General features: G+C 38.1%; 2 long non-coding RNA genes across 3 annotated transcripts; one reads left to right on the forward strand and one right to left on the reverse strand.

Annotated features, from left to right (window-relative positions):
• Positions 1-4,120: 4,120 nt before the first annotated feature.
• Positions 4,121-15,207, reverse strand: LOC311434416. Of its 2 annotated transcripts, XR_014691468.1 has the most exons (4): positions 14,839-15,207; positions 11,827-11,951; positions 6,421-6,643; positions 4,121-5,323 (listed from the first exon to the last, which is right to left on the reverse strand). It is a non-coding gene; the product is annotated as an uncharacterized lncRNA (long non-coding RNA). The 2 variants fall into 2 exon arrangements; XR_014691469.1 differs by having other exon boundaries at positions 4,121-6,643.
• A 3,779-nt stretch (positions 15,208-18,986) lies between these two features.
• On the forward strand, positions 18,987-26,809 carry LOC311434417. Its single transcript, XR_014691470.1, has 2 exons — positions 18,987-19,114; positions 26,524-26,809. It is a non-coding gene; the product is annotated as an uncharacterized lncRNA (long non-coding RNA).
• Positions 26,810-27,434: the final 625 nt, after the last annotated feature.

The following is a 27,434-nucleotide window of genomic DNA, read 5'->3' on the forward strand; positions in this document are numbered from 1 at the left end:
GTGCTTACATTTCAGACTGCAGACTAATATCTTGGTACCTGTTGCCATAAAAACATACTGCTTTGATGGTATATTTTGTGTCTCCTAAATCATGATTTCAGAATGAACTGAGTATTAAAACACTCCAGTGTCGGTTCAGTGTGCAAAATAAATGCAAAATACTCATTGTGGAGAATCATAATGTGAATCTGAAAACAGCATAGCCTACACATTTGGACACACTCTTTTCTGTAAGAACTCAATAAATAAATACATAAATAAAATTTCAAGGGTAAAATAGCTTAAGTGGTTAAAAAGAGGTGAGAGACTTTATTATTTTGATTTCATCTGCCTACCAAGATATTCATCTTTCAGACGACATTCAGCTTGTAATTCAGGAATGTAAGTAACTGTTTTACATCCTTAAGTGGCAGTCTGAACAACCTAATGCAGGAATCAGATATTTATTTATTTATTTATTTGAGTCAGTGGCTTGAAAATGGAGGTAATTTTTTTCTTTAAATTGATCAGTTAAGGAGTGAAATTAACCCTCTTGTTTAACATTGTTAACATTTTTCCAATGTGTAACCTATGGTCAAAGTTTAATTCAGTGATTTGGCTGATGCTGTCCTAGACAGTAAATTCAACCGTGTGAGTTCTAGCACATTTTTGCAGTCTAGATCTTTGGGGCAGGAAACCCTGGTTTTGGTGATAGTTTCCAATCAACATGATGGTGTATAAAATGTATCATAATTACAATTTTCAGCAGCCATTTTTCTATTCTATTAAGAAAGAAATTAAGGGTGGAAATAGAGGAGGAACATCACCTCATTCCACTCATGTATTTTTTTTACTGTGTTTTTGATTTATTGATCTGGCATCAGGTTCTCCTTCTATTCATTTTCTCATCACTTAGATTAAAATCCTATCCTGGGACATAGAAAATTGGAGAAATCCTAGTGAGAGAGAAAATACAATTTCATTTACTTATTTATTTATTTTAGGAGTTGCTTGAATTTGGACAAGTGCTCACTTTAAAACTAAAGTAAAGAGGATGTAATTTCTGGCTAAGTTCTGCTTTTATCAGAACTAATGATCTATCCCTACAAATCACTAGTGATGACCTCTAATCGTATGAAAAAAAAATGTTTGTTTACAGAAAAGCTATTTGCTGGATTTAGCATAATTAACCACATTAATTACAGGGAGAGGAATTTGTTTCATTTAGAAACCACCTAGAAAGCTTTTTCTGGCAACACAGGTAGTTTAGGACTTTAATCTCCCACAAGCATGTTTTCAAGACTAACCTATAAACTGTGGGATTTAAGAGGCCTCATTGTTTGTTTATATGTCCAGAACCATGCGGTTATTTGCATGTATGTCTGCATGCCCAGGGGATGTGACAGACTGGTGGCAAAGGAAGAGGAAGGTTGCAGACAAGGTTTCCAGCACAGACAGAGGCTGTACAGAGGCACCCACCCCTGCTTCCCTGCCCATACACTTTGTCCCTGCCCCACAGGGATCAGATCCTATCAGCAGAAGTAACTTGTCTGCCAGCCCAGCCAGCCTCCATGTAGGCATTGCCATAGGAGGTAGGTTTTGGGTAGTATGTCAGGGATATCCCTGTCCCTACAAACCCTAAGCCATTTCAAGCCAGCAGTCTAGAGGAGCTGCTTTCCTCCAGCGGGGAAAGCCCCTAGGCTTCACACCTCTAAATTCTCAGTTGCAGCCTTCAGCTGAGGAGTTCAGATGAGAGCTCAGCAAGGAAAACTGTCCTGACCTATGGTGTATCGAAGGCAGGACTATTTCAACACATGGAGTATGTCATTTCTTGTGTGCTATTTTGCAGGCTTTTTTTTTTTTAAATTCAGATCTTGAATAAGAGGACTGATTTTCTTTTGGCTTTTGACTGCTTATGTGGCAACATTCTCGGTCATATGAAAGAAAGTAGTTGTTATATCCTCACTGTAAATTAGGATTAATTTCACCTGCTATCTCCTGCCTGCTGCATTCTGGAGGCATAGTATTAATTCTTGAGGCATTTTGGCAGCCTGTGTAAGAGTGGAGAGCTATCACCAATCTTTGAAAGCATATATTCAAGCAATGCATGGCTATGTATAACGACACATCTCTTTATAAATTTACTATTAGGTTATTCATTAATCATATAATAGGGTCCTCAACATTATATTTTTCTATATTTAATAAAAAATATACTTAATAAAGTTAGTCAATTTAAAATATATTTGATATATTAAAATATACTTAAAATATGTAAAATATACTTTTACAAAATAAAAATGAAAGGAACTTTGTGATATTCGGAACACCAATGTCCATCCACTTGAGACTCAAAAACAAAAAGCTAGTCAGTACAGATGATGCAAAGAATTATGGTAAAAGCAGTCTTTTCATTTCTTGTGCTCTTAAATGAGAAGTTAAACATTTGATGCGTCTCTGAGCTGAATCATCAAATGTTTCTTGTACCACAAAATTTTGTTCTAGACTTTCAAGAAATTCAGGCAGACATTAGCTACCTTAAACTTTTAGTGATATATTGGCCCAAAAAGGGATGCCACTTTCAGAAATCTTCAGATTTAGGTATCAGGACGGAATGATGGAGAGAAATTGAATGGGAGAAAAACATTAGCTATCACTTGTCCTGATTCAAACAGGAAAAATAATACAATAGGTACTACTTTTCATTATGATTTCTAATTACAACTCTGAGAAATACTAGGAAAGTGAAAGGTTACTGAATATTTATTTATTGTTGCCTCTTTACTAACATGTTTACAGCATCTCAGCTCTGTAGGGCTGAAATGGAGCTTTCAAGTTCTCCAACCAGAAGTAAGCAGCCTTCAGGCCCTACCTCATTTAATATAAAAGTTCCAGAGATAGGCTTTGGGTCCTTTCTGAATGCTGGTGTGAGAACTCACTGCAACACATTGTCATTTCAAGGTGATTTAAATTAACTGCCGTATGTCAGAAGAGGTTTGCTGTAATTTAGTCATATATATAATTTGGTTAGGAGGTTGTCAGTCATATATATAATTTTATATTTTATTTTATTTTTTACCAGGAAATGGATATGGGGCCCCAGGAGTTTGTTTTGAGAGAGGAAAGGGTGTTCACAGCCATTCTGCCTGGTCACTCAGGGCTGGACAGCTGAGGAGACCCCACTAACACAGAGGTCCCCACCTGTTTGTTTGTACATAGGCACATCTCACACACCATGAACACTCACTCCCCAAAACAGCAAAAAACAGCAAGGACAGGGAGAAGGCCTGACAAAAAGAAATAGCCTTTTCCAGGGCCTTGGGCGAGACCCTGAAATGATGTGAGCAGGGCTATGATTCACTGATTAGCTCTGATTTTAAGTGTCAGTAGTTGGCACTGCTCTGAGAGGAAAAAAAAATTACTTCGCATTTGGGAAAATGCAGGCTATGCTGCTTCATATAGAGTATCTCATTTTAAAATAAAATATCAGAATGGAATGAGAAATAAGGTAAAAAATGCTGTCTTAAAAAAAAAAAAAATGACCTGTGAGGATATGGCTTGATGTGACTTTTCCTAATGAAACATGATTTTGACTCCAAACAGCAAATACAACTTGTCAGATGATAAAGATTAGCCCTGCCATTAAATACTACAGCTATTTTGGTTAATGTTAAATATACATGTATGTGCTACATAAAATAAACCACATAGCATGGGTGAGAAAAAGCATTGAGAGTACACCCAAGCTATATTCCCTTTTGTTGTTACCTGAATGCCACCACTCTCCACTGTGACACAGAAACTACAGTCTTTGTGACAACATTAAACTCCTGTGAGGGTTTGTAAATCACATGAATCTTAAATAAGTTGACCATTTGTTTTATTAGAAAACAGAGTGCACCTTTTCCATGATAGTGTTTTTAAGAAATACAATAACAGTTCTAAGAGTATTGTCAAACACACCTATCAAACAAATGAGTCACCAAGTACAACAGAGGCTGGTTCCTGCATAACAAAAGGGGAGCTGTGACATTTTAACTAGGTTTTATTTCTTCCTTTTGCCTAAACCAATGCCTGATCACCAAAAAAAAAAAAAAAAAAAAAAAAAAAGAGAGAGAGAGAGAGAGAGAGAGAAAAAAAATCATGTCTATCATGCAAATTTTATTTCTAACCGTGAGTCAATGCAATATAAATTGCAATTCTGTACATGAAACTTTGAAACTTTTACTGTCTTTTGAACATTGGGCTTCTCTTGATTTGACCAGAAGAGAGCCCACGATTTAACCAATAAAATTAATTCCCTGAGCTGCGCTGACATCATCCTGGCTGAGAAAAAACAAGGAAGTAAGCTAATCAGAGATCTCCTGATTTATATTCTGTAATGAATACAAAGGGGCAGAAACCAAGGTCTTTTAAATGGAAACTGTCAGCAAAAAAAAGAAAACAAAAGAGAATTATTTTGGGAGGTGGCCAAGAATGAACAGAAGGGTCATGGGGGAAGAGGGAATACTAGAAATGAAGGAATGCTCTAGGAAATAATATATACTATTGCAGCATTGTCCCACCTGGTAATGTTATTTGAGGAGTGCTCACAATGCCATGTTGGTCAGACTTTGAGAAATGACTGGTGAAAAAGCACAGGTAACCTTAAAAGAAAGGTATGGATGAGTTCTACACAGAACTTTGTGAATAACTGCATTTTTTGTTTGTTTGTTTGTTTGCTTGATGTTTGTTGTTGTTGTTGTTAGTTGTTAGTTGTTTGCTTTCTTGCTTTTATTGTTGTTGTTGTTTGTTTGTTTAAAGTACTGAATTTTGTAACATTTTCTTCTGGCCCATCTCTTCTTTTTCAAACTCTGTAAATACCTTTATGAGTCATTTCATTTTTATCCCAAAATGCCAGAATCTTACATGCTTTCATCTTTTTTCTCTAATTTTTCTTTTTTTTTTAGATAGCCAATGCAGTTGAATCACCCTGAAACTTCAGCTCAACATTTTGCCATTTTTTTTCTCTGTAAAAGGGTCACATCCATGCTCATTAAAAGTAGGAATTTTCTAAGGGAAAACTGAAATCCTTTGTTTCTAATGCAGGTGGAAATTGTCCCCTCAAGACTAGACCACTGTGACTCTGGCCCAGAGCTAAGTTCAGGCACCAGGGACAGCCACAGACATGGGATGCTCTTGCTGAGAAGCTCCACTACTCCCTCTCTACTGGGATCCTACTGGTCTCTTTTCTTGGTCAAGTGCAAATTTTAAAGAGATGTGGTGTGGCTGAATCTTTCTCTTCTCAGCTGGAAAAGAGGCCATTGCTCCTTAAGAGGCATCTCTGTGTCGGCAGCAGAACATCCTGTAGGGTGAAGAGTGGGAGTGGTGAGGAGTGGGTAAGCTCCTGTTACTCACTACAGCTGAAATATCACTGCTAAGAAAGCACATCTTTCTTTTTCCAAGGATTTCAGAGATACTGGAGAGGGAATCAGTTCAAACGTCATAGTGTTTAAATGGTCCAAACCCTTGGTCTCAGCCTTTCTCATACTCAGAATAAATATGCAAAAGAATATGTAATCGTATGGTTCCGTGAGATGGGAATTTCAAAACTGCTTTAAATTGATAAAATAGAGAGAACTAGAACTCCAGTACTACAGAAATCAAATATCAAATTTTCAGTTGACCTAAGTGGGATCAGAATGTGGTTTCCAGTGTCCTCCAAAACACATGTGAAAACTTTTGTTTCTTTTGTAATGAGGAATAAGGAAATTTTTGATTCCTGACAGAAAATGGAATTGTCCTTTGTCAGTGCCTCGCCATGTCCACCACCAAAGATGTCCATGAGCAGTCACTGAACAGAGCAAAACTGACAGTCCCAAATTGACATCAGTCCCAAAATTGACCCAGTCCCAAATTGACATCAACATTTCCTTTGTAAAGGAGTTGACTATGTGTTTGTCATATAGAAGTAAGCAAACATGATTTTTCTGATCAGTCCATACGGACAGGATTGAGCATGTCTTGACACAGCAAAACATAGTAAAGGTACTAAACTTTATTTATTCTACAGAGAGAGAATGTGCCAGGAAAAGATCAAGGGTCTCAAATACCTGCTGTCCAACTAAGCCTTCCTTCTAGAAATATGGTTTCTATCCAAACCAACAATAATGGGAGATTGTAATAGAGAAAATGATTGGACAGCAAAGCTGGACACAGTCATGCAGTGATGATGCAAAGTGTTAAACGACTCCTCTTTGTAACAGTTCCACCCATGGGATTCACTGATTTGAGCCTCCCTGATAATAATCCTCTTTCACTTTTGTGCTATGTTGCAGTGAATGCAGTGGCACACTCCAGGAAATGCAATCATTGCTAAGATACTCACACACTATTTGCCAGGAAGGTATGTGACCTGATTTACAAAACTTCAAGCAAATTCAGAGCACTGATTTATCTTACCCATAGCAAATCTCTTGTAAAACATTGCATGTTCATATACAGCTGTTAATCTCATAGTGTTTCCCAAACTCTTTTGCCAATTTTACTGATGGAAATATTTGTTTAGGTTTTACAGGCAGTCAGTCTTCAGTTCTTATTTCCTTGCATTTGGCTGTTCCACGCTTGATGTTTATGTCTCTTCAGTGTCATTTTAAAAAGTCTCAGAGTCAGCTGCTTCCAGGGCCTAGGAAAAAAAAAAAAAACTCACAGCACTGCCTTCTGTGAAAGCCACAGGTCAGCCAAAGAACTATTGATACCAATTCATTTTTACTGTTCAAATATGTAATGGAAGAATTAGCTTCCTGACTTATTCTCTATCACAAAGACAAAAACAAAAGCAGTGAGCACTGAAAAGTCGAAATATTATTTCAATAGACCCTTTGTATCCTTCCAGGATTAAACAGTTTACCTAACAAAGCCTTGCTCATTATTCATATATTTGTCAGTAGCAAAACTTCCTTATGCTGATAAACTTTGCGCGGGCAAAGCCTTTCTGCCTAGCTACAAGGTTGCCTTAATTCATCTGTCAAGTAGGAACTGAAATCTTATTCACAAAGTCTTTAAATATATTTCCTCTTGCGTGACCTCTTTATTGCATCTAAATTTCTTGAATCTTGTAATTTGCAGGTACTGTTGTGTTAGACTTGTGTGAGCTCCAGACACGGCCAGGGAAAGGGTTTTTCTGTGCTGTCACTCACACACTGACTGCCTTGCTCTGGGAGGGTTCTACATAAAGGGCTTCTGGCTCATTTCATATTTAAAGGCACCCATTCATCCATTACATAATTCTTCTGCACTAAACTGAATGCTTTTATACCAGATGTGTCTGATTTAAAGGTATGTGTTTTTTTGTTTGTTTTGTTTGTTTTGTTTTGTGTTTTTTTTTTTTTAATTATTATTATTTATTTATTATTATTATTTTACATACAGGAAAGGCTATAAGGACCGCCAAAGAAAAATTCACAAATAAAGAAAACAACAGGCTTTTCCTAATAAATAGCATGTGGACTAAGCTACGTTAAGGAATTCCAATATTAAAATTAGTAGTGCTTACAGCTTGTCTTAAATGACGTCAGTCAAGCCCCTCTCATCAATCTTCTAAAAAAAATAAAACAAATCTAAGAGCTATAAAGCAAAATCTTGGAATAGTTACAGTATTACTGATGTGCAGCTGATGGAAGTTTTATGTATTGCATCAAATCAGACAATGAACTCAGAATGTCAGCTTGCAACATTGCTTTATTATGCATGGCAGACCTTGATTCTGAGCAGTCGGAGATATGTGGACTTCAATAACATTTGCTGAACTGCCACATGGGAAAAAGAAATTCCATATGAGGAGAGTGTCTGTGACAGGATGTACTAAGGCTGAGAATATCATCTTTATTTTTTCTTATCCCATCAGCAAACTTACTCCTTTATAAATGTATGTGCATTCTCTGTGCCTCATCTCATGTTGTCTGGTTTAACATTTTGCTCTGGTCAGCTGGAGATTTCATGCTGCACTAAATGTTATACTAGTCTTTTCTGTTGCTGACCACCTTCATTCTATATCAACAGATCATAAATGTGATCTTTCCAACAGAGGTCTTAAATTCCTGAACAGTTGGGTGCTTGGATCCTGCAGCACTTAAACTTGCCGAACGTGCAGAATTTGTATTTTATTTGTCACACTGGACTTGCACCTGTTCTTGCTTTGTATACAGAATTAACAATGCTATTGCATATGTCCTTCTTCCCAAGCAGTTTCTTGGATGAACGTTTGTACTTACATGTATAGCCTCTATGTATCAACACCCTTCCTCTTCACTGTAAATTGGGTAACTATTTCTCTAACCCTATTTACTTGTACCTCAGTTGTGTCAACAATGCCTCATTTGTCTCATTCAGAAAGCACTGGTCTTATATTTCTCTGTGGTTGAGTTTGGGCAAGTGAGGCAGCTGGGTATATTTCACAATTTGAAGGGAACTCTTGAAAAGTCTACCAAAGATTTCATGCTATCACACATTAGTGATGCCAACACAGAAAATATGGTTCTATGTGATTCTGTTTCATTTATAAGGGAAGAGCTAAGGAATTTCCTTTTTTAAGCATTACACTCTCATTGTCCTTCCATGATATTCATTTAACACTCTGCTATATGGCACTATGTTCAGTAGCCTCATCTTCAGTACTATGGAACTTCAGATCCACTTTTAACCTGGCCCTGGGATAAGAATCACATAGGATAAAATAATTTATTTATTTAAATCTTAACTGAATGCCCTGAAACCCGCTTATAGAATGCCTTTACATTTTCTACTTTTTCCTTTAGGCCTCATTTTTCTTGTTTGCTTCTCATGCACATAAACCTAATAAAAGATGATTACTTTTAAGAGCAATCTGAGACACTTCAATAACAGTTTCTCAGCAGGGATCAGTAGCATCTGAGTAACTCCTTGTAGCTTTGGCTGACATGACAGGTATATGACTGACAGAAAATTAATTCAGTTGCTAGATAAGTAAATTGCTAGACAGGTAAAAGAAGAGAAGATCAGTTGTTTTAGGAGTGGAAATGGAGATGTCTGTAGTCCTGTCAAAAAAAGACACTCTCATAAGTCCTGTTCTGTAAACAAGAATGTGCACTTATCCTATCTTGAACAATGAAGATGATCATCTGTTTGTCTAGTATTTGTCATTCTTACATCACTGCATTGCAATTCTAATAAATGTTCCCTCATCTTTGTCTTACATCTTATCACTCACATCAGTCCTGAGGTGCAGGAGGTTCCTGCTAGATGACTTCTCAACATACAGGTTTTCCCCCTACCACCAATCATTCATGGCTGATCTCTGTTTTTTCCTTTACATTTAACTCTCATTAATTTTAATTAGACTCAGACTAAGCCCAAACTCTCTAGTACAATTTATAAGAAAAAGGAAAAGAAACATAACGTGCCTGCCAGATGAATTTTCCCAGAGCTCTCACAGCTCTAATTTACACTACAGACACACCAGGATGTGGTTGGAAGAAACCCTGTGTTTCCTGCTTGTGCATGCTTTGGATGCATGACCTCGAGATGTCAAAAAGTCAGTGGGTCATGGGGACAAGTCCGGCTTTGTGGGTTATGTTTTCTGGCTTGTAGATATGAAGCACGTAAACAACTTTTGAAGATACAGGATTCAGTTTTCACAGCTCAAGAGAAGTCACTGGGTTAACTTTTCTGCTCTGAAAGAGACTTACGTAGTTCTGTCTTTAACTTCTTGATTGCTTCAGTTTTTCGTTATGCAAATTTACCAACAGTGAAAGTGTGTCATGAAATGACATACTAAAATCCAGGAAAATATTTTTTTATTAGAATCTAATTAGTTAATTATTTTTTAAGCATGCCTGACTGGTAAACATTCCCTATACCTTGTGTTTTAACTTAGCTTAGCTCTTCTTTATTATCTATCATGCACAACTGACTTCTGTTCAGTTTCTAAACTGCAGCGGTAAGGATCCTTGAATCAGATTTAACCTTGGTGACCTGCCATTCAGAATAGAAAGAGAATCTTAATGGGATGAAGGTACAGCTGAACTGCACCGTTGATGTGGTAGAAGAGACCCTCAGGGGCTCCCAGAAGTCCCTTATGAAAATCCACCATCATATTAAAGGACTGAGATGATTTCCTTGCTTTGTGGAATCCCTTTTTCAATGACTAGGGATGACATTCTGAAGACTCTCCACAATACTTCTGCAGAGCAGTGTACTTTGTGCTGCCCATTACTTGACAAAATACCACATATACACTTTCCCTGCAACTGTTGGAAATGTCCCTGCATGATGCTTTCATATCATGAAACTCAGGGTATGTTCTGCATGCCCTCGAGACAGCTGAGCATGCAAAGCCTCCTGGAGGACTGTGCGAGTAGAGGAGACAGTACAGTGCTTATTTGTAGTATCCTCTGGAGTGACCTTCCCACAGACTGTACCTGGGGTTAGTTTAAAAGATATGCAGTTGATTCGCTGTAAAAGAGAGCCCAGAGCGAAAAAGATTGACTGCCTTCAATGCAGGCAGTCAATGAACAGGCCAGAGAACAAACCAGAGACCTAAAAGCACTACGGGACAATTGCATATACAGACATTATAGCCCTGACAGTGACTGGCCTTTTTAACATTCATCAAAGCTAAGTGTTGTTGCTGATCTTGAATTTTAATCAAAAAGTTACACAAGAAATCGTTAGGGACAAAATCTCTTCTCCTCCCAGATCTCAGGGGTACTGGAAGGCTGCATCAGGCTTGCTTTTCTGTGAACAACACTCTCATTGGCTTGAATGCAGAGCATAAGCTTGAGCCAATTTGTCGGAGAAGCAGCTTTCCTCATAGGCTGGCTGTTCAATAGTTAATTGCTGGCCACAGAGTAAGATGCTTCTTATACTCTGTTTAGCTAATGCTATAAGTGTCAGTACTTGCAGGCATTGAAGAAAAATAAAAAAATAAAAAATAAAAAAAAATAAAAAAAGAGGGAAAAAAAACAGACACACACAACACAAAAAAAATAGAATCTGTGATTAACATCATCCAATCCAGCCCTATCCTTTACCTCTTATTACTTTGTTATTGTTAAAAAACAATAAAGCTACAGCTGCTTTAATGACCCTACTAATTTATTTTTTTTTCAGACTAATCAGCTTCATTTGATTTAAAAAGAACAGGCAGCGCAAGTTAGCCATTTATTTATTTTTCCTTCTAAGTGGCTCCTGGCAGGAAAAACTTTTATTCGTTGAGGGTATTCTCATACACAATTTCACCTCCAGCTGCGCTCGAGTGTTTAGGTTCCCTGAGAGAGCAGTACTTTTATTACTGCATACTGATGTCAGCCATCAGGAACACAAGGGTGGATGATGTCAGTCAACATCAGGTAATGGGACTGTTCAGAGTCAGCTCTGCTGCCTTCGGTGCAAATGGATTCCCCTCGTCATAACTGCCTGAGTCCTCTCACCACTGAAGTCTCCAGGAGTTTTGCCACTGACATCAGCAATGGAATGAGATCCAATATAAACTGCCTGCTTTGAAATACCTGTGGCCATATTATCTTGCAATACTGGCAAGGCATTAATAACTGTCATCTTGCTGTAGCACCTCTCACATCAATGCTACACTAAAGACGTTAAGTTATTTGGACTGTTTATACAATGCCAGTGTTACATATGGTTTCACGAAGAGCCACATATTATTTATAAAAGAGCTTGGCAAGGACCTCATAGATCTGATGCCTTTTTTTATTTTTAACCTACTTTTTCTCTGGTTTAGGTCTTGCCTATTTCAAACTGAAGTGGACTGTGATGTGGTAGCCAAGCTGTCTGCCAAAATCAGAGCATGGGATCTCGTCCAAAACTCACTGTGGTCAAGGAGAAACTTGCCACTAATTCAGCAGGATTTGGATCAGGCACTCTTGAACCTCGTCTCTCATACTCCTGTTTTGCATCCCTGTAATGCCTTTGGCTTCTCTGGAACACATCCTGATCTGCATGAGAGAGAAGAAAAAAACATTTCTTTTTGTATTTATTTTTTTAAACATTTTCTTTTACATTGTTTCAAATGGTTTTGATTTATAGATCAGCACACACCCAAAAACAGTCCCTGAAAGCAACAAGGATTCAGAGGCTTGTTTGCACAGCTTTAGACCAAAGTCTGTTTAACTGTGAAAAATAACATTTTTGTAGGCTGTTACTTCTTGAAGAGCTGCTGGTGCCTTCTGGAAATCTTTGAGGAACAGTTTGTTTAGGAGTGAATCTGCTTAGGACAATATACAACTTTATTTTTCTGGTCTTTATCTGCTAAAAGTCTCAAACAAGGCAACCAGAAAATATACTTAAAACTGCAATTAGGAAAGGACACACACACACACACACAAAATCATATTTAACAATTAGAATCTATTAATGGAATAGAGCCAAATACTCTTACAAGTAATGTAGCCTTATTAATCTGTTTTTAGAGAGAGAAAAAAAAAAAATCTGGCAGTTTTTCAGCTGGAGTGGAAAGCTATTCAAATTACTTTTTTTTTCTATGCAAAGAAGCAACACTTTTCTGCTGATGTAAATACTGTACACACAGGCAACAACAAATGGCACATAGACCAGCAGAAAATTTGACAAAGAGGCACTGTATCTTCTAACAGTACTCTCCTGGGAAGACTATGGCTTCACATTACCCTTAATAAGAAATAAAATATAATAGGGACATAATCATAGAATCAAAGAATAACTTGGCTTGGAAGGAACCTCAAAGACCATCTAGTTCCAGCCCCCCTGCCATAGGCAGGGACACCTCCCACCAGACCAGGTTGCCCAAAGCTCCCTTCAGCCTGGCCTTGAACACCTCCAGGGATGGAGCATCCACAGCTTCTCTGGGCAACCTGTGCCAGGGCCTCACCACCTTCTGAGTGAAGAATTTCTTCCTAACACCTCATCTAATCTCCATTCTTTTAGTTTAAAACCATTCCCCCTTGTCCTATCATTAGCTCCCCAATTAAACAGTCATTCTCCATCTTTTTATAAGCTCCTTTTAAGTATGGAAAGGCCACTGTGAAGTCTCCCCCGAGCCTTCTCTTCTCCAGGCTGAACATACTGAGCTCTCTCAGCCTTACTCCATAGGAGAGGTGCTCTAGCCCTCTGATCAACTTCATGACCCTCCTCTGGACCCACTCTAACAGCCCCACATCTTTCTTGTGCTAAGGGCCCCAGACCTGGATGCAGGACTCTAAATGGGGCCTCACAAGGGCAGAACAGAGGGGCACAATCACCTCCCTTGAGCTGCTGGCCACTTCTTTGTTGATGCAGCCCAGGATGCAGCTGGCCTTCCGGACTGCAAGGACACACTGCTGGATCATGTCAAGCTTTTCATCCACCAGAACCCCCGAGTCCTTCTCTGCAGAGCTGTTCTCAATGAGTTCTTCTCCCAGTCTGTGCTCAAGGCCTCCAGGATAGCCCTGGCCCAAATGCAGCACCTTGCACTTGGACTTGTTGAACCACAATAGGTTCACATGGGCCCACTTCTCAAGTTTGTTTAGGTCCCCTTGGATAGCATCCCTTTCTTCTGTTGTATCAATTGCACCACTCAGCTTGTTTGGGAATGAATTCTGCAAGCCACCTAAGTATTTTCAAGTGCAAGGATCCATTGCTCATTGTAAAATGACACTATCACTGCCTTAATTGCTGCCCCTGTACTGCTACAAGTAGCATGATAGGGGCAGGAGCAGACTTCTTTGCTCACTCAGCTTCTCCCAGATGAGTCAGAACTGTGTGCATGACCAGCTGTCCAGCTCAAGACACTACCACAGTCCTGCGAATTTTACATATTCCCTACCCCTAGATTACATTATGATAATTTTGCAATCATAGCTGTATGTCCAAAAGTTATGCAAAGAGACAACTTCTTACAAAGCATTACAGAAATTGAATGCAAGGGAACTAATACATCTATTTAACTTTCTATTTACCATTAATACATCAACTTGCCTTTTCTAAGACTTAATATACTCCAGTATGCAGAGTTCTAAGGACGTGAGAAGTCACTATCTTAGCTGGGTCCTGATGTTTCTACTTAGCTTAATTCAGTCCTTACAAAAACAAAACTCTTCTTAAAGTCAATGAATATTTAACTCAAAAAAAAAAAAAAAAAAAAAAAAAAAAGAATAAAGACAGACCAAATTCAACATTCATTTGATTAAATGTAATTTGACACAAGAATAGCAGGATTTGGCCTTAAGCAACATCTTCAGGATTGGACCAACATTATTATACCACAAAAAACAAGACCCGAAGGGAAAAAAAGAAAAAAAAAAAAAAAGAAAAAAAAAAAAAAAAAAAAGGGAAGGCAGAATTCACAAATTTCTTATATTAACCAAAAAAAAAAAAAATTATTTGTCCTGTTGATAGTTTCCTATGAGAAAGTTTTCAGTCACTGCTCTGCATGGGAGGGGACACTGTACAAAGTCACATCCATGCAAGTCAGTCTATGTGAATGTTACCATTTCTTTCCTTAACCACTGGAAAATTAAATTTCAAGAGAACAAAATTTTATAAAATCTTTCCTTTTTTTTTTTTTTAATCACTTTTTTTTATCCCTTCTCAGAACACAGCCATTGTGTCAATTAAGCACATCTGCCCCATTTCAACATTAACATGCTACTGTAAGACAAACCTTTAAGTCAATCACTGCCTTCAGGCTCAGCTTAGCCTTCAAATTATGTAAATACTTCCTATTCAAAACCTGTCTTTAGTTTCAGCTTTTCTCAGGGAAATAACAGTTGTGATACCTAATCTATCCTTTTTATCCAGATGTGAATAACAACAACAAAAATACCCCAGACCCTGAGGAAATGAAATTTCAGCCATGGGCTTGTTTACCTTAAAATAGCTTGGTGATTTTATTTCCTTCACATGAACATGTTTTGTCTGCTCGACAGGAAACAGTTAACTGAAACATGGAGTCCTCTCACAGCACTTTTCAGATGAGCAAAGCCTAGACCAAAGTCCATATGGTATTCACCCATAAACACAGACACACGACAGGAAAAATGCATTTTAAGTCTGTGTGCTGTGTGTCTTGGAAGAAGTTTGTCAAACAATTATGAAAAGAATTCAGCTTCCTCATAGCACCCTGGGAATGTACTCAGACAGTGGATCAGTTCTCATCTGGCTTCAAAGAAAACACTAGAATAGGTCCCCTTTTACAGAATAGTGTTTATAATGTAATTTTACTTCTCATTAGGGATCTATTTCTTTGCCAATGTTACTTTTAAATAGGATGATTAATATTTAAAGTCACTTAATTATCACGTTAGCCCACTTCCAGAGCTCGTTACAGCTACTCTTTGATGTATTAAGGAACTAAACCCACCACTGCAGCTTTCTCATGAAATGAAGATGTCTGAAATATGAAAAGGATTTTTTTCTTCTCCCTTATTCTCCTCCTTTTTGGATACACTGCTTAAATTCTTCAGCAATGTTAGATTCAATGTCTGAAGAACATTTCACTTTGTCTGAGCTGCGTTTTTGTTTTTTTTTTTTTCCAGCAAGGTGTCAGTTATGTTAAACTTTTGAATCTGTCATGCTGGGGTTTTCCATATGCAGGGAACAACATTGTGCAAAGGCTGCTTGCCATTTGCCAAGCTAAACTTCCAGTTGTTTGCAGTAGTCACTTTACATAATACTTCCCACTATTAACTTTAAAAAATCACTATGCAAACAGGTGCACTTCTCCTCTTGGTTTCACACCTAGCTCCCAGAAGCATTACTGTATAGGTGAGAAGGTGTCAAATGGAAAGACTTGTTAAAGGAAAGAAGGCTTTACAAATCCCCTGAAGAATCATCCCAGCTCTTCATCCCTCTGGATATGACTTGATTTAGGTCCCAGTGGTACATTTTAAAACATGGCCTTCAAAACTGATTTCTGTGTGAGCAAAGGTTGGTCCTTGGCCCTGTTAACCACACTGGCCTCTTACGCAGTGGCTGTAGCATGCCATTCCTACCTTTGGCCAGTGCTGCAACTTGATGGAGGATTAGGAAGCATTTTTGTGAAGTAGGTCCCCCAATACCACTGCATCACAAATTCTGTATGTGATAGGATGGGCACATGCAGATTAAAAAATGTTAAAATCTCCTGCGAGCTGTATATCTAAAAACAAACAAAAAAGCAAACAAAAAAACCTCAATGGGCTAACTACTGTTCTACAGTTTCCTGAGATTCTCTCTCTTCTTCATTCACGCATCCACAAAAGACAGACAGTTGCAACAGCACTCTATCTAACCAGCACAAAGTGTTGTAGTCGTTGTGAATGGGAATATCAGAGGAAAACATTCTTATGTGTTCCTTTCACTGTCAAAAGAGGTAAGACTGAAGAGTGGTCCAAGACAACCTACCTAACCCTTCTCAGTTGAGCTACCATTTACTGGTGTTCACTGCCTATACTAAAGTACTTTCATGGACTGAAGAAATACCACCAAGGAATTTCTGAATGACAAAAAAATCTGTGTTTCGTTTCTCAATTTGTTTGCATAATCTTTTGTTGACTGTGAACTGGTATATTCAGAAATCTCTTACATAATTTGGGAATAGTCAGGTATCTGAAAACATGATTCTCAGAGCAGGTATACAGAATACTACGATGCATTAGTTACCCATTCAAAAATTTTGGAGATGTGTGTCTCAGAGGCCTTCAAACACATGAGTTTTGACACTACTGTTAAGGAAGTGCTTAAGTACTCTTCTTAAAGTGGGTGCCAAACCCTAATCCCCATCCTGTTTGTCATCACATAAAGCTGCTTCTAGACTTTCCATTAGATGTGCAGATGATCTACACCAGAAGATGAAAACGGCCATGGCACGGGCTTGGCCACTAGCCCAAAATGATGTTTTACTGTTGAAGTGTAAGAGTAGTTATACTGTGTGGATGAGCTCGATCTCTTCCCAGCAATGAAGTACATTCCTGATTACAATGTAAGAGACAACAGATGTCAGGGACCTGTATGGCATGCCAGACATCCTGCCCAAGAACTCCATCTCAACTGACTTTACACCTCCTATCTCTCCCCTCCTATCTCTCCCCAGTACTCCTATGTACCCTACACATCACCACACATATGATGGGGACTTGAAGTAAAGAGGTTTCTTACTATTACATCATTTTACTGGATTTCAAGACATAACTAAAATTATTTCAGATACATTAAACTGAAACACATGACACATGATAAAAGTCAAATGGAGCCCAGTGCTGAGTGCTAAACTACAAATAGTATTTAGTCTACAATACAAATAGTATTCAACAGTACAGGCGTAAGTCCATGTAAGTGCCCCAAGGGCATAAGGTGTGTCCAGTAGGATAGGCATATAGAAAGTTAATCCACACAATGCTGCAGTACTTTCTGAACAGATTAATAATTCTTGAGAAGCATGAAATAGTTGCTTTTGTTTGTTTGTTTGTTTGTTTGTTTTTGTTGTTTTTTTGTTGTTGTTGTTTGTTTGTTTTTCTACAAATGATAGCATATTCTGGATTCACCCCAGAGTTCTCTTGCATTGACTGAATGAAGGTATATCTAAGAAATACAGATGAGTGAATGTAAGATATATGATAACAAAATACTTTTATTCCAATAGCAACAATAAAAGGAGATTATTCCTGTAAAGCTTTATCCACTATTTTCATGCTGCATGATGTTTGTAATGAATTGTTATAAATAAAATTTCTCTAACACAACTCATTAGCCAGTCATCCCGAATGACTGCATGTTTTCCTCCTTTCATGTAAAAGTAGCACAGAAAAGGGGTGGAGAGTGATAATGTTCTTATGTCTAGATTATAATTTGACTGACATCTGTCAAAAAATGCAGCAGTGGGAGGAAAATAGGGTTCTGTCAAATAAAATATTCCCAAAAAATAGAAATAGAGTCTGATTAAACTCCTTAGCTCCCCTTTCTGTCATCCTTCCTGTAAATCATTAATGCATTTCTTTAAAAATTCTGCTCTTTGGGTCTCATAGCAGCTAGAAAGAAACACCTGTACCTGAAACTTTAATAAAATAAAGGAATAGTGCATTTTGTGCTTTTTCAACATTTCTTGAGTTTGGTCAACTAAGCCTATGGGCAAAGCTAAGTTGCATCTACCTGAAAAAAAAAATAATACAGAGAGACAGATGTATTGGGCCCACTTGCTTGCAAACTGACTTTTGACACTGTCAATAAGCAGATCCAGTTATGTTGATGGTTGAGCAGAAATTGTTTCTTACCTTGCTTCAGTGAAAATGGATTGTGTTAGCAAATACCTGCCTCCTGTATTCTTGAAAGCTGTGGCACCACAAGATGGTAAATCAAGTATGAAAGCACGTAGCACATGTTTTAAGGCATCTGTAAAACTAGCATCAAGTACAAAACTGCAAGGCTGCATAGCACAAAATATTAGGCTACTAGAAACTCACTCTGCCACTTCAAATTTGTTCAGACAACCCTGAATAGGTAATTTTGTCCTAGCAGACTTGATGTTGCCTCAGGTATTGTCTGGCTGTGCTGCTCCAGCTTCATGCTGGGTCAGAAATCTGCTCTCCTGCAGCCAGCCTAACGAGACTAAAAGCAGAAAGCCAGCATGCATATCACATTCTCCAGCTAACGTTACAGAGGTGGGATCACATGTCCATGTCTGATCTGGATTAAATCTACACAATCTAGTGAACTGTATTAAAGAACACGTATTATTCAACAAATTCATGCAAACAAAAGATGTTACAGCACACTCACAGGGGCAGCTCTGACAGCAGATCTAACGGAGCACACAGTTGTGAGGAGCAGAGGAAAGGCCTCATGGGTAACAAGCTGTTTTCTCATTTCTCACTACCTGAAATGCTGAAAAACCCATGTGCTCATTTGTATTTTGTGAATTTGATGTGTTCACTAAAGGCTAGGTTCTGATTCATGAGTTACAGTCCAGGGTTTGGGATAGCTGTGAAAGATCCCACCCCACTTGGCAGCCTCTCCCTTTCCCATGGGCCTGCCGTTACCACAGAGAGGTCTCAGGCCCTTGTGAACAACAGCAGCACCCGTTTATTGTTCATTAGTAGGGGACACTACAAGATTGGCTGAGCTAGATCTGCAGTCAGGGGAAGGCACATGGAAGTAATGAGATTAACAGGTATGCAAAGTTTCTCAGCTTTATAATGGTCTGTTTTTAATCTGCCCAAGTTTGTGGAGCAGAGCTCTTGGAGATTCAAATCCAAGTTGTGCGTTTTTTTGAGGTAGGGATTTCCAACGTGTCCTGAACATACCAAATCAAAGTTGGAAAGACTCTTCTTTAAAGATGATAGTTTTTTACCAGCTTTTCTATTTTTCTTTCTCAATGAGTTCCACAGTATTTCAAGTCCTACACAGGCATTCCAGCTAGTTCCTAACATTCACTAGCCCTTTACAGAAAGAGCCTAGAACAAAGCTTACAATGATGAAACAAGGTCTGCAGATGGATGATTTGAAAGGTCAATATCTAAGGAATATGAGGAATAATCAATAACTCGGGGATCTCTGTGAATTATTATGAATCTCTGATGTCCTTTCTTTGGCTTTGACATGAACTAGAGCAGAAATGGGAAGAGAGTCTACTTTTATGCAGCCATGTAGCTGGTGGCCCTTTCTGTATCTTGCTTTTTCCCTGCTAGTCCTTGGATTTGAGCCCCTTGAGATAGTCTTACAGTTCTGTCTCTCAACGAGACACAATCTACGTATTTTGAAATGTGTGAACAAAATGAACAAAAACAAATGAACCTTTGAAAACAATACAAGTAGAAAGGTTATAGTGAAGGCCATTCCTATGTAAACTGGAGAAGGTGGAGGCTGAAGTGTAGTAGAAGGTGTGAGAGCCCTGCCTAGGTAGCCCAGGAGCATGTCAAGGCAGGGAAGTGGCTGTGCTTTATGTAGTGGATTGAGTCCTTTTCAAGTTGATGTAGTATGGGTGTTGAGTTTAACATGAAACACATTAAAGTGTACAGGTCCCTTGTAGCTGGGGCAAATTTTTATATGCAGGGCCTGAATGGGATGAGAATGGAGCTGAAGAGGAAGCAGTGTCAGTGCAAGGTGCACTCTGGAGATGGGAAATGTGAAGGTATTCACAGAGGGAAATGCATGCTCCCTTTCTCAAAAGTGTTAAGTTATTGTAGCCACCACAGTACAGTAATAAGGGAGACTTAAGAGAATGACTATTTCTTACAAACCCTGTAAGCCAGGTCAAACAGGTCAAACATTTGGGAGTACAACCAGAAATTTGCTCCATTAGATTACCACATACAAAATAAGATATGATCACATCATCCTTTAGAAGCATTCTCAAGCAACAGCAAAATTAATGATATAACCACAATATAACATAGAAGTTAAGGTATATTCTCTGCCTTCTTTTCTTAGAGTGAGTTCTGTACACTCACAACACACATCTTCACTCTGCCTTCAAACTACACCGAACAGATGATCCTTTTGCTAGCCCAAAAGTTAAACCTGCAGCTTAATCCCTAGAATTCTGGGTCTCCAGAGATCTGAGGCACCACAGCTCAGTGCTGACTGATGTTCTTAGAAAGGAGAAACCACAGAGACAGAAACATAAAAATATCCACAACCAAAATAAAGAAGCAGTGTCCAAAGGACTGGGAAAAAAATAATAATAATATTTTTTGTTTAAAAAGGCTGATAAAATTTGCCTTTTCCCTATTCTTTATTACCATCCTTTTGTCTCTAGCACATGATTTCATCTCTCACTGTCCTTCCACTTGCTCAGCGTTCAACTAGCAGATCACATTCATCTTTACCTTGCTGCTGACAATCCTCATGGCAAAAAGACACATCACAGCTTTAAATGAGGCTTGCTGGAAAGACATTCACTTCATTGCTTCAAAATACATGTATATATTCACCAAAGCATCAGGCAGATGGACATGACTTACCCAGATGGCCTCAGTCACAATCATAGCTCAATTTGCTACAACTCACCCACTCTCTGCATCTACAGAGAAGACAGGTACCACAGTTAGAGTCCTTGCAGGTGCTTTGCTGGCATTGTCAGGGGGAGGTAGGCAAGGTTAAAGTTACTTGGGTGGATCTGTAATAAGGGAATTCTTTCTTTATTCTTCAGTGAATACTGGATTGAGCCTACAGGTATTTTCAAATTTAAGAAATGAATTTGTTACCTGTTGTCGGATTATTTTCATAGAGAGGAACCACACTGATTTGTTTCAGTTGCTAGCTTAAAATTGGGGCATATTAAGATGAGATAAAACAGTAAAAGAACCTTGAGAATGTTAAAAACTGAAAAAAGCTGAGGCATTAACTGGGGTATTTTTAGACTTTAAGCTCTCCAGGGCAGTGATTGTCTGCTGTTGAGTATTGTACAAAGCTGAGCATATTGCTAGCTCAAAACAAGCACAAAGACATCTCTACTATTGAATCTCCTCATGTTGGATAAAGGGGAAATACAGATACAAATAATAGGAAGACAGAAACGCTTTACTCTACTCAGAGAGAACATCTGTAGATCAAGTTATGCAAAAGGATTCCCTTTCCAGAATCTGGAGTAAACAGGCAGCTTGATCATGTATCTCCACAATAATCAGTTTGTTGCATATACTGTCTACTTGCTGCAGACCAAAGCAAGCTTCCAGGAAATGACAGCCAAAGTGTATGGGCTGACAATTATAATTCCAAAGACAAAGATTTCCTAATTTTTCTGACTCAAATCAAGCTACATTAAATTGAATCAACTAGAGAATACTGCAATTGGAAAAAAAAAAAATCAGCTGCAATTTATTTTGAAAAGGCAAAGAATTCCTAATCAAGCAATGAAAAATCATTCCTTTGCACCCCAGGATATCATGGCTATGAAAACTGGGCAACACAGAAGACAGTACAATTATACACCATCATTCTTTACTCATTTACATTGAAATTCCATTTCTCATTTGCTATACGCAAATATAAATAACTTCACAAGATGTAATCATGCTCCTGGTGTTTTCTAAGATAATAATAGTCCATTCAATAGTAGTTTAAAACCCCAGGCATTGCAAAACCCAAATAGGATAACAGAATGTATTGTTCAAACTAAGAAAACAAAGGAAGTTAATCAAGGTCCTTACTGGACTACAGCTGTCTTCAGACATAAGCCTTGAAAGGTGTTTCTTAACCAATAATTAATGAGTAGACACCTTAAAAAATAAAAAAAAAAAAAGACTGCCAAATTGCAACTTGTTTGCTTAAACAGAGCAACCAACAGTGACTGTAAAAAATAAGCTATTACCATAGAATTTATGCAGAAAAGCCAGTTTTACAGGAGAGAAAAGTGCTTCTAATGCTTAACATTGCAGACTGGTAAAAAATATAGGTACCTAAGTGCTGGTCAAGGAAAAAGTATTCAAGACTACCACAAGATAAATATTGATAGGATTTGAGTTCTAAACAGTTCTGAAATATATATTCATACTTGCAGTGTTTTTTGTTTGTTTGTTTAAGACAATTGAAAAAAAATAATAATTGTCATAAAAATATAGTAAAGGAAAAATCACTAGCTGAGACACAGGTTTCACAGGAGAAATATAGAGCTAGTCAAAGAACAGAAATATTCCCTGAAGTAGTCGGGAAGATATTAGAGGTAATTCAGAGGGCTTATTGGTTTTACCCTGAACATCACATATCTTCTTGTGGAGAATAAAGTGAATTACCTATTTCTGAGCATCTGTGTGAAGAAATGTCATCCATTGAGATCATTTCAAGGATTCAGATGTTTACTCTGGGGAGGAAAATAGGAGAAGTGAGTGATTTCTCCTGTATTATGTATACATGTGCACATTCACTAACATACACCAACAAACCCTCTTTGGACAGACACCTCAATGAGGTCCATTAGATGCAAAAACCTATGTCTTTGTTGCCACGGAACATAGTGAGGAGGAGAAACCCTGAGAGTCCTTTGAAGTCTGAGAGGGCTTGTACATGGTAGCATGGGATATAGGATCCCCAGAGGGATATTAATGGTTTATTGGTTGGTTGTTTTTGTTACTGTTTTATGTTGGTTTTTTTTTGGTGAGAGGAAGCAAATAGCATTGCAGTAGTTCTTAGCATGGCTAAACAATTAATTCTAGCACTGCTGATTACAGGCAATCCTATTTCAGCTAGAAGAAATCAATATTCTGTTTGCTAACAAAAGACTTGGTAAATAAAATACAAATAATTTAATATTAATATTAATATTAATAATTTTAAAACAAATAAACAAAAAAGATCCCTTAGAAATGAGGGGAAAAACTGAAGCAACTTCTGTTGCTGCAGAATCCTCTTCTGGCAATCAAAAATCACTTGTGTATAACTAACAGCACCTAAAAAAAAGGATCTATCAAGTTGTTTGTGAAACAGGAAAAATCATGTTACTGACCACGCAACAGAAACTCTTTATCTGAGATGCTTCACGGGAGCTTTTTCTTTCAGATAATCATCTCTACCGTCAGCTACAGTAAATTCTTTGGAGGTTACAACCTAAATGGCTTCATCTCTTCAATCAGTGTGTGCATGTCCCTCGAAGCAGATGCTGAGAAAGTAAATGAAATGCTCAGGTGCTGTAGGTCAGTGCAGCTGGTAGATGCTTCTGTTCTGTGTATCTGAGCCTTCTTTAAGCAAAAAGACTGAAAAGAACTATTAAACATTGACAAGGGGAGCAAACCTGGGCCTTATGGAGAGAACTTGAGAAATCAGGTGACAAAGAATGCTACAGTAATTGTATACAAAAAGAAGAAGAGGCAAGAAGCATTATCTAGAGAAATCTGAACAACTAAAATTTGTGTGATGGAGTAGAAATGAGTAATGAGAATTGGTGGTTGGAACAAATAACTACATAAAAAGTCTCTTCATTGCAAACCTCTCAGTTACTATATAAATCTTCATTTTAAGATATGCGTAGGTGTGTTGGGAGGTTAAAAACAGACAGGAGATTGAAACAGATTTATTATTCACGTTCTTTCACCCCTTTGACTTAAGTTTAGATGTGAAGAGTTAATTATCTTCATTGCTGCCTTGGCAAGGAAACCAATGAGAACAATTAACCTGAAGCATCTCCAAATTCTCCTGTTTAGCATTTGATCATCCGCTAAAGTAAACAGCCTTTTCCAGAAGAACTAGTACAGTTTTGCTAGGGATGTCACAGCTTGGTTTGTCTGATTTAGAATTGCATGCTGTGAAATTTCTTCTAGAGATTTGATTAGATTTGGCAGTAATGTAAAATACATGCATAAGAGTATTGTTGCATTCAAAGCTACAGAATATTTCCAAATCATCCATGAAGCTAAAGGAGGTTTTAGTTCAAGGCTCTTTTAGACACTTTGATCTGATGCAAATGCTGCCTGCTGCCAGAAAGTAGGTCCTGTTTTCCCCCAGGTTGCCTATTCCCACCACCATCACAGTACCAGAGTTAGCATTTGTAGGGTGAGTCAGATTGCCATGCAGCTGCACGTATAGTCATGCCCACCCAAAGGAGGAAGAACATCCAATTGGGAGTGGCAGGCCACACTTTTGTCAGATTAAAGTGACAAGTAACACAGGCTAAAAAAACGCACAGGATATTGCTCTTAGCCTGCAAGCAGAAATTGCAAACAATAGAAAACCTCAGCTGAGAGCACTGTGTGACCTTTCAAGCTAGCATGGTGGCAATAAAGTGTTTTGAAATGTGACCATCTGTTTCTGAATAGATAACTGGAAATTCAATTTATCACTCCCAAGCTCCCAGACTTATTAAGCACCAACTAGGTGACTACTTACTTGTTCTAAAACCATAAAGCATATACCTTGCTTTACAATAATGTCCCTTGCTTTTTGCCTGTAGCTAGATACAGCAACTGATACTGAAAGAATGCCCCAGCTGATACCTGCATTCCTGAACACCTAGAGCAGCCAGCCAGAAGACACAGCAGATCAAAGGCCTCTCTAGTGCCTTCCCTTCCCTTCCCTTCCCTTCCCTTCCCTTCCCTTCCCTTCCCTTCCCTTCCCTTCCCTTCCCTTCCCTTCCCTTCCCTTCCCTTCCCTTCCCTTCCCTTCCCTTCCCTTCCCTTCCCTTCCCTTCCCTTCCTTTCCCTTCCCTTCCCTTCCCTTCCCTTCCCTTCCCTTCCCTTCCCTTCCCTTCCCTTCCCTTCCCTTCCCTTCCCTTCCCTTCCCTTCCCTTCCCTTCCCTTCCCTTCCCTTCCCTTCCCTTCCCTTCCCTTCCCTTCCCTTCCCTTCCCTTCCCATCCAAAGCTAAATATGAAGGTCACTAATGATTCAAGCTGAGAGAACTGTTTCTATATCTAAGTTCTTAATTAGAGCTGTTGATTTTTGGTGATGCTGAAATCCAACAAATCCAGTTTATATCATTATCATTTCTGTTTATGAGAATTTAAATTGAAGATTTTTACATTCACATATCATTGCATATTTGTTTGTTTTAGGTTTATTGTTTTGTTTTGTTTTGTTTTGTTTTATTTTATTTTATTTTATTTTATTTTAACTACAAATGCAGTAGCTATGTCACATATCCTGTGGAATAATTACAAACAATAATACATTACTGTGGATTCAAATATAAATTGGAGCAAATGGAAAACTGTACAGAAGACAATAAAAAAATAAAGGGGATCACAGCCTAAAAAATAGAGCAAATTTATGAAATGGCAAGATCACAATATGAATTTTGCCAGAATTAAACTAACAGGATTTCTATGTGATTCAAAACTGAGTTTTATATGTAGGGGTTAAACTTCTCAGAGCAATCTTAAAGTGTGTAGCTCAAACATTTGCTGTACCTATTATCTTCAAGTGGAAATAGCAAATTTTCATATCTCCCCCACATGCCATCTTTTGAATATGTATTGTGCCTGCAGTTTTACTTAATACTTACAAGGGGTGTTATAATGAGAATAACTAAAATGCAGACTTCTATTAATTTATTTTTACTTAGTTCCATAGAATGCTTTTTGTTATGTCATGTAATGTTTTCTGATATTTATCATGTGAATATGTGCCTACTAGTGCTTTAAACAGAAATAAAGTCAATTTGTCAGTGTCCAAAGTCCATTCTGATGTACTTCCAGTATTTATCATCTTAGATTTGTTAGTATTCTTTCTGCCGGTAGTAGCAAATGCTGAAGTGGTACATGTTCATGAGCTGGAGGATCCCTTAGCAGGCAGAACGCTGCTGCAGGAAAGCAGATGGGGAGCTTGAGCTGTATATTGGGATAGGCTGAGGAAATATCCAAGCAGTATAAATCCACAATAGACAGAAAATTTGCAAGTCATGTCCACCTCCACCTCAGTGATGGAGGTGTTGTGAGCAGAGTGCTCTTCATTTTCTTCCCCTGGAGCATTCCTTCTGGGCTGTTATACCAGAGCAGGATAAAGAGCTCTTGGATACAAAAGATCCAAGAGAAAGAGGAAATATGTTTCAGACTTGAAAGGAGACAGTTCAGGCCTAAGGAACTGGCTTTCTATTCTGATTCCTTTGCCATCTGAAATAGCCATTCCCACTAATTCTCTTCAAATTCCTTTCAGGAGTCATCTGCTCAGTGGGCAGAGCCTCTTCAGCTGCTTAAAAAAGTGCATATCCCATTGCCTGAACTTCCCAGTTTTCCAGTACTTAATCATTCTCCTGAAACTTGGCCATTGTTTCCATCTTCACCCTTGCCCTGCAACATCTACAGATGCTTCCTGTAAAACTGAGCAGTTTCGTTGTACCATTCAGGCATGTGTAGATAAACTGGCTTTGAAGAATTTCGTGATATGTTTGCATGAAAGATGATGTATAAAAATAAAGTGTTTCATTGCGTGACCAGCTCAATCTGATCTGGCCTCTTCACTTGTTATCTCTTGAGGAGACAAAGTCTCCTGTTAGTGTCAGTTATTCATAAATACATATACATGGACCTACATCTATTTGTGTGTACATCTGTGTGCATATGTGTGAGTTGAGAACTGCTGTATCTGAATAACATACAGGTGACTTTTCTGATGAATCAGATAGAGAACCCAGGACATTGTGATATTTTTTTCTCTGGGAAAAAAAAAAAAATATATATATATATATATATATATAGATGGAAAGAATATTACAAAAAGTATGGATGAGTATGACACTCTCATCATAACCTCTTTCCCATAGCCATATAGTTGCTCAAAATGTGTGTTGAAATTTCAAAATTAGGGGGAGGTAAACATGGATAAAGTTTGGAAAATGTCATGAGTCTTTTCAACATTCCTTCATATCTTTCTGGGGTTGTGCATTGATCTTAGACCTTTGTTCATATGAATTCACTAAAGAACGATGCATGCTGAATAGCAGAGAAGAGTTGATGACATTTTAGAAACATGCTGAATAACCATGTATTTTCCCATGTGCAATATTTAACAACAGCTTCTTAATACGAAGTATTGACTGTTCTGTCAGCTTCAGGAATGTCTCCAGC

Source organism: Aythya ferina (genome assembly GCF_964211825.1).
Source record: "Aythya ferina genome assembly, chromosome: 3".
Classification (NCBI taxonomy): domain Eukaryota; kingdom Metazoa; phylum Chordata; class Aves; order Anseriformes; family Anatidae; genus Aythya; species Aythya ferina.